The sequence below is a fragment of the Poecilia mexicana genome, unplaced genomic scaffold, assembly GCF_051168715.1.
Source record: "Poecilia mexicana isolate PSO_F unplaced genomic scaffold, ASM5116871v1 scaffold_9, whole genome shotgun sequence".
Taxonomy (NCBI): Eukaryota; Metazoa; Chordata; class Actinopteri; order Cyprinodontiformes; family Poeciliidae; genus Poecilia; species Poecilia mexicana.
This window is the reverse complement of record NW_028263378.1, coordinates 3,555,809-3,561,808: the sequence shown is the minus strand read 5'-3', so window position 1 is coordinate 3,561,808 and position 6,000 is coordinate 3,555,809.

Below are 6,000 nucleotides of genomic sequence, written 5' to 3'. Positions count from 1 at the left end.
CGCCCCTTTAAGGTCTACATCTTTTAAATCATTCGAAAGGCTCGATGTCTTCCTTCACATGTCATCAGGTCCTGCAGCAGGTTATTAATCAACGGTTTAATTTATTAAAGTCTATTGAACCATCCAAATATTTTTAGAGTTGACAGCTGAATCTAAACAGCTAACTATTTGTCTGGTTTGTGAAGTCATGATGTCAGGGGACTGATTTGACATTCTGTCTCTTTCAGAGCTTAGATAAATTAATTATCATTTTCCTCAGGTCTGATGAACAATCAGCCGGTTTGGTCGTTTAGATTCAGAGTTTATTAGAACCGAGTAGATTTACAACAAACCTCTTAGTTTGAGAAAGAAAATGGATGCAGAGCTGTCTCTTACGGAGGAAGATTGGGGCCAATACTAAAAGAAAAGAATAATGAGATTAAAATCTAAAATTTCAGATTGAAGTCAGGATATTGGAAAAAAAAAGTCAGAATTCTGAGATAAAGTAAATTATTTTCAGTCAGTGGCCCACATCCTTTCCCGTAATCGCTCTCCTGCACTGACCCTGCTCAAACCGGATCAGCTGCAGATAAAGCACCTGTCACATTGTGTAGATCTCTTCATCCTCTTTGAGCCTTAAAGTCAAACACTGAGAAAAAAGCCAGGCTGGGAGTGAGAGCAGCTCCACACGTGCCAGAACCAGCATCCCTAAGGCAGCGTATTCCCAGCACCGACACCAAACCAACCGCAGCCTGCAGGACGGGCGGCTGGCTTCAGCCAACCGCCAACTATTCAGCTGGTGGTTGGTGGAAAATTCCCACAGAGTCTGTGATTATCTAAACAAAAAGAACAATAATGCTCCAGTAAACGACACCAGACATCTCTGGCGGCATTTCAAACCTCCTCTAAACAAGTTTGAACAAGAAGCGTAAACACGCTGATGCAACTTTGAGAAGCAAGGACAGAAACGAAACTTTGGCTCCCATTTTTTCTTTCTGCAGCGCTCCTCTAACTTTCATTTACTGGTAAATAATAAAATGATGCTGTGATTGATTAAAGGGTTAATCCTCTAACTTTCATTTACTGGTAAATAATAAAATGATGCTGTGATTGACTAAAGGGTTAATCCTCTAACTTTCATTTACTGGTAAATAAAATGATACTAGGATGTGGTTTAACCAAAAGGTTTGTGTTTGCAGCAAACAGTCATGTAGTCATTCTAGTGCAAATATCTGAGCTCACTTAAAAGAAAACAAAAATTACTTAAAAGTAACTTTTCAGCAAGATATAGGAATAATTACTTGTCAGTAATTATTTTAATACTAATGAAAATGAACCAGTTCCATTGGCAGATAACTTCATTTGAAACGGGAAAAATGTCTCGTTATAAGTGAACTGAATGAACTGACTGTGTGGAGGTCAAGTACCAGAGATTCACTGCAAAAACAAAATCTTAAGTATTTTTGGTCTCATTTTTTGTGCAAATATTTGACTACACTTGAAGAAATAAGACAACTTATAAGTTACTTTTTATCAAGACAGGTAAGCTTGTTTTTAGTCAATAATTCTTTAATATTGATGAAAATGTACTAGTTCCATTGGCAGATTATTTAACGTAAAACGAGGCCTTTTTCCTGTTTTAGGTGAAAAAAATCTGCCAGTGGAACTAGTACTTTTTAATTTACAAATTATTGACTTAAACATTTTTATCTGGCTGAAAAGTTACTTTTAAATCATTTTAAGTTAAAAGTCAGAATTTTGAGAAAAAATGTCAGAATTCTGAGATTAAGTTCAAAATACTGAGAAAGAAAAGTCAGAAAAGTGAGGAAAAAAGTAATAATTCTGTTTTTGCAGAAAAGTTGGACCTTTAGAGTTCAGCTGAACGAATGTCAGTTTATCCATCACAGTTCAACTTCTTGTATGTTTTCTTAGAAAACAGCCTAACTGCTTCACTGATGGGTAGCACAACGAGATGTAATCTACTTTCACTCTGAGCCAGATGTTAGGAAATCTGAAATGTGAAAACAACTGATCCTGTCTGCAGGATGAAAAGAGGCCTCTGTTTGGATTTCATCGCTGCGGTTCAGCGCTCAAAACCACTGATAACAAAACCTGCTTGTTCTCGCAATGAATTAGATAAGGAAAAGTTATTTTGGGAGTTCTCATTTGACCAGTTTGCTAAAGAAGTGTACGTTATATGTAGTGCAAAGGTAATACTTTATGAGTGACTCTGGAGGAGCTGCAGAGATCCACCGATCAGGAGGGAGATTATTTCACTTTTAGCTCGTACTTTTTCATCAATATTAAGGAATACTTAATAAACTTAATACTTTAAAAACCTCCCATTTCTTGCTGAAAAGTTACTTGTAAGTCACTTCTGTCTTATTTCAAGCTTACTACAATATTTGGGCTAAAAACTACACTAAAAAATACTTGGTAAGTGCAAATAAATCCTGATGGATGATGCACTTTAAAACTTAAAATCATGCAATCTAACTGATATTAGTTTAAGTTTCTGGTTGCAGTTTACTTCTTTTTTTGCTGTATTGTTGAGATAAAACTCTTCTTAGTGTTTATTTTTCACTGCTTTGCAGTGCAAATATATATATTAGTCCCCCTGAAATAAGACAAAACTAACTTAGAAGTTATTTTCCAGGAAGATATAGAACAGGGATGGGCAATCCTGGTCCTCCAGGGCCGGTCTCCTGCAACTTTTAGATGCACCTCTACTTCAACACACCTGAGTCAAATAATGAGGTCGTTAGCAGGACTTTGGAGAACTTGACTGCATTTAGGAGGTGATTCAAGTGTTTTGGACCAGGGAAACGTCTAAGAGTTGCAGGACACCAGCCCTCCAGGACCAGGATTGCCAAGCTTGTTTTTAGTAAATAATTCTTTTAAATTGATGGAAAAAGGCCAAGTTTCACTGGCAGGTTGTTTCACCTGCAACATGGGGAAAACATTTTGTTCTAAGTGAATTAATCTGCAAATGGAACCAGTTTAATATTCTTCAATATTAAATAATTATTTACCTAAAACAGTGTTTCCCAACCCTGGTCCTCGAGGCTCACTGCTCTGCATGTTTTAGGTGTTACTTTGCTTTAGCACAGGTGATTTCAATTGTCAAGTGTTTGCTGAACTGCAATCAGCTGAATCAGGGATATTAAAGCAGAGAAATGTCTAAAACATGCAGGGCAGTGTGCCTCGAGGACCAGGGTTGGGAAACACTGATCTAAAACAAGCTCCTTTATATCTCTAAAAAGTCACTTGTTTTATATCTTAAGTGGTAAGATTTATTTTATTTTTTGCAGTGTTATTCTGGCTAAAAACAGAAAGGGAAAGCATGAAGAGGCCCCAGACGGACCGTGTTTGGCCCAATCCAAACATGTCCGGTAGTAAAATAAATGACTTTCCACTGCTCAGCATCCAGCAGCCTATTAAAGCTGCAGCTGCGAACACATCGATGGGAGTCGGTTTCCATCTCCCACCGCCCCCTAGCCGTGAAAGAAAAACTGTCTTCACTCCTGTGGTCTCCGTTTTCTTGAACTGTGAATTCTCAAAGCTAATATTTATTACATTCACAAGGTTTTCTGGCGGGAAAGTTTGTTTTAGTTTAGCGGAAACCTTAACTTTGAAGTCTCTGTTTCCTGAAAATCACGTGGGAACTCCACAAGCTGTGGTGGACGGTGCCAGAGGTGGAGGAAGTTTTCCTCGGGGTGTAAGCGGAAAATTAAAGGAAAATAGATGATCATGCATCTCATTTTTTACTCTAAGTCGACTCAAAGGTGTCTATTGTTCTGCTAGCTTAAGCTGAACTGATTTATCAAACCAAAAGGCAGCTCATGTCAAAGAGGATGCACAGAGGATTATCACAACTTTCTGCATTGTTTCTGCACTAAGTGAGTCAACTCTTGGTGTACACTCTGTACAGTGATCATTCAACCAGCAAATTACACTGCAAAAAGAATTTTACCAAGTATTTTTGGATTAATTTCTAATGCAATTATTTTAGTACACTTGAAATAAGAAAGAACTACCTTACAAGTTACTTTCCACCAGGTATTAGATCAATAATTGTTTAATATTGATGGAAAATAATACTTATACTTAACTATTTCACTTATAAAATGAAAAAAAATATATTGTTATAAATGAAATTGTGCTTTTAAAGGAATTGTTTAAATAAGTCAAGGTTCTATTTCTTGTGAAAAATGTTAGTTTTGTTTTATTTTAAGTAAGATATTTGCACTCGAATCTAATAAGCACAATAAATCAATAAATCGCATGATCAATTAAAACCAGCTCAATGATTTCAATTTGTATGATTTATTGTTTTTCTCTCTTTCTACCAGAAACTGGATGAGAAAAGTCTTCAGTTTGGTTCTTTGGTCTCAACCAGCCTGTTTTTGAAGGATAGTTTTCTTTAAAGAGACTCCATAATAAACTTTATTTGCTTTTTCTGTTTATTTTATTTAAAATGTTGCTGTTAAATGTTCATCAGAATTTAACGTCTATTGATCTTTATGATTTTTTTGTTGTTGTATTTTTACACCAAAAATATGGTCTCAAAACAACAATATTATCATTTATCACAATAACGTCTGGGTCAATTTATTGTCCAATAAACTTTTGTGACAATCCAAGTTTACATTCATGCAACAGCTGTAAACATTGTCATATTACATTTTTCTTAAAGCTGTCAAGCCGATGAGATCTGTACTGAGATAAACTTCTGTCTGAATGTACTTTGGGTGAAATTTAATCACAACTTGAGCTTTCCAAACAGTTTTGTTTGGAGTTGAGCCAAGGACAGAAACTCTGGCAGAGCTTTAAGTTTCAGAACCTGCTCCGACCCATCACACGGTTAGATTTGCTTCAAGACATGTAGCTTCACATCGATACGCCCCATTAAGCATAAATCTGCCAATGTTGAGAGCTGGATTCAGATTTCAGAAATATGACATCATAAACTGAGGTATATGAGATATAAAATAAGTGACATGAATTTAAATGTGACCCCTAACTTTGGCATAAAGCCCATCCGTCTGCCCTCCCACCCCCTCATCTTGTAAATCATCAGAGTGGTGCTGAATGTAATCAGAGTTAATAACATGTTACAGGCAGATTGAGACCTGGATCTGATGTCAGTACAACACTTTGCTGCGGAAACGTATAAATTAACATTTCTGAAGGAATGTTGAAGCGATGCCAAGGTGCCACTCTGTCCTACAAATACAGAATATCTCAATATTCATAAACGTTAACCCAAAGAAGAAGAAACTGCTGAGCAATGTAACGCTGCAGGTTTAACTTGGCTAATAGAGCCGATCTGCTGCAACGACGTCATTCAAGTAAAATAATTCTGAGATTAAAGACAGAATTATGAGAAAAAAAGTCATAATTTTGAAATTAAAGTCATAATTATGGAAATAAGACAGGAAAAGTACTGTGAAGTAAAGTGGAATAATCTGAAAAGTATCTTGCTATAAGTGAAATCATCTTAAATTGAAAGTTGTACTTTTTCATGAATATTGACGAAATATTGACATAAAACAAGCTCCTTTTTTCTCTTCTTATTTCTTGCTGAAAAGTTGCCTGTAAGTTAGTTTTCTCTTATTCAAGTGAACTAAGATATTTGCACTAGAAACTAGAGAAAATTACTTGGTAATATTTTGTGTTTTTGCAGTGTGATATAAAGCAATATTAAAACAGAGGATTTTTTTCCTCAATTTTGAGTTTATAGAGGAGTTTATAGTACATTAAGAAAATAGTAGAGGTGTGCCGATCGATCGGTCACCGATCATAATCGGCCGATTTTCGTGAAAAAGTGCATGATCGGTGATCGGCGATCATTGGCTCTTGTTGCCGATACCGATCATCTCATTTCCAGCCTGCTTGTGCAGCTGGTCTCCTCTTTCTTTCACTCTGCGCAAACGCGCAGCAACAAATCCTAAGCGATGTGGAACTATAACGCACTGAGTGAATGGGGAAGTTTGCGTGTTGCGGCGGAAAATTGAAGCA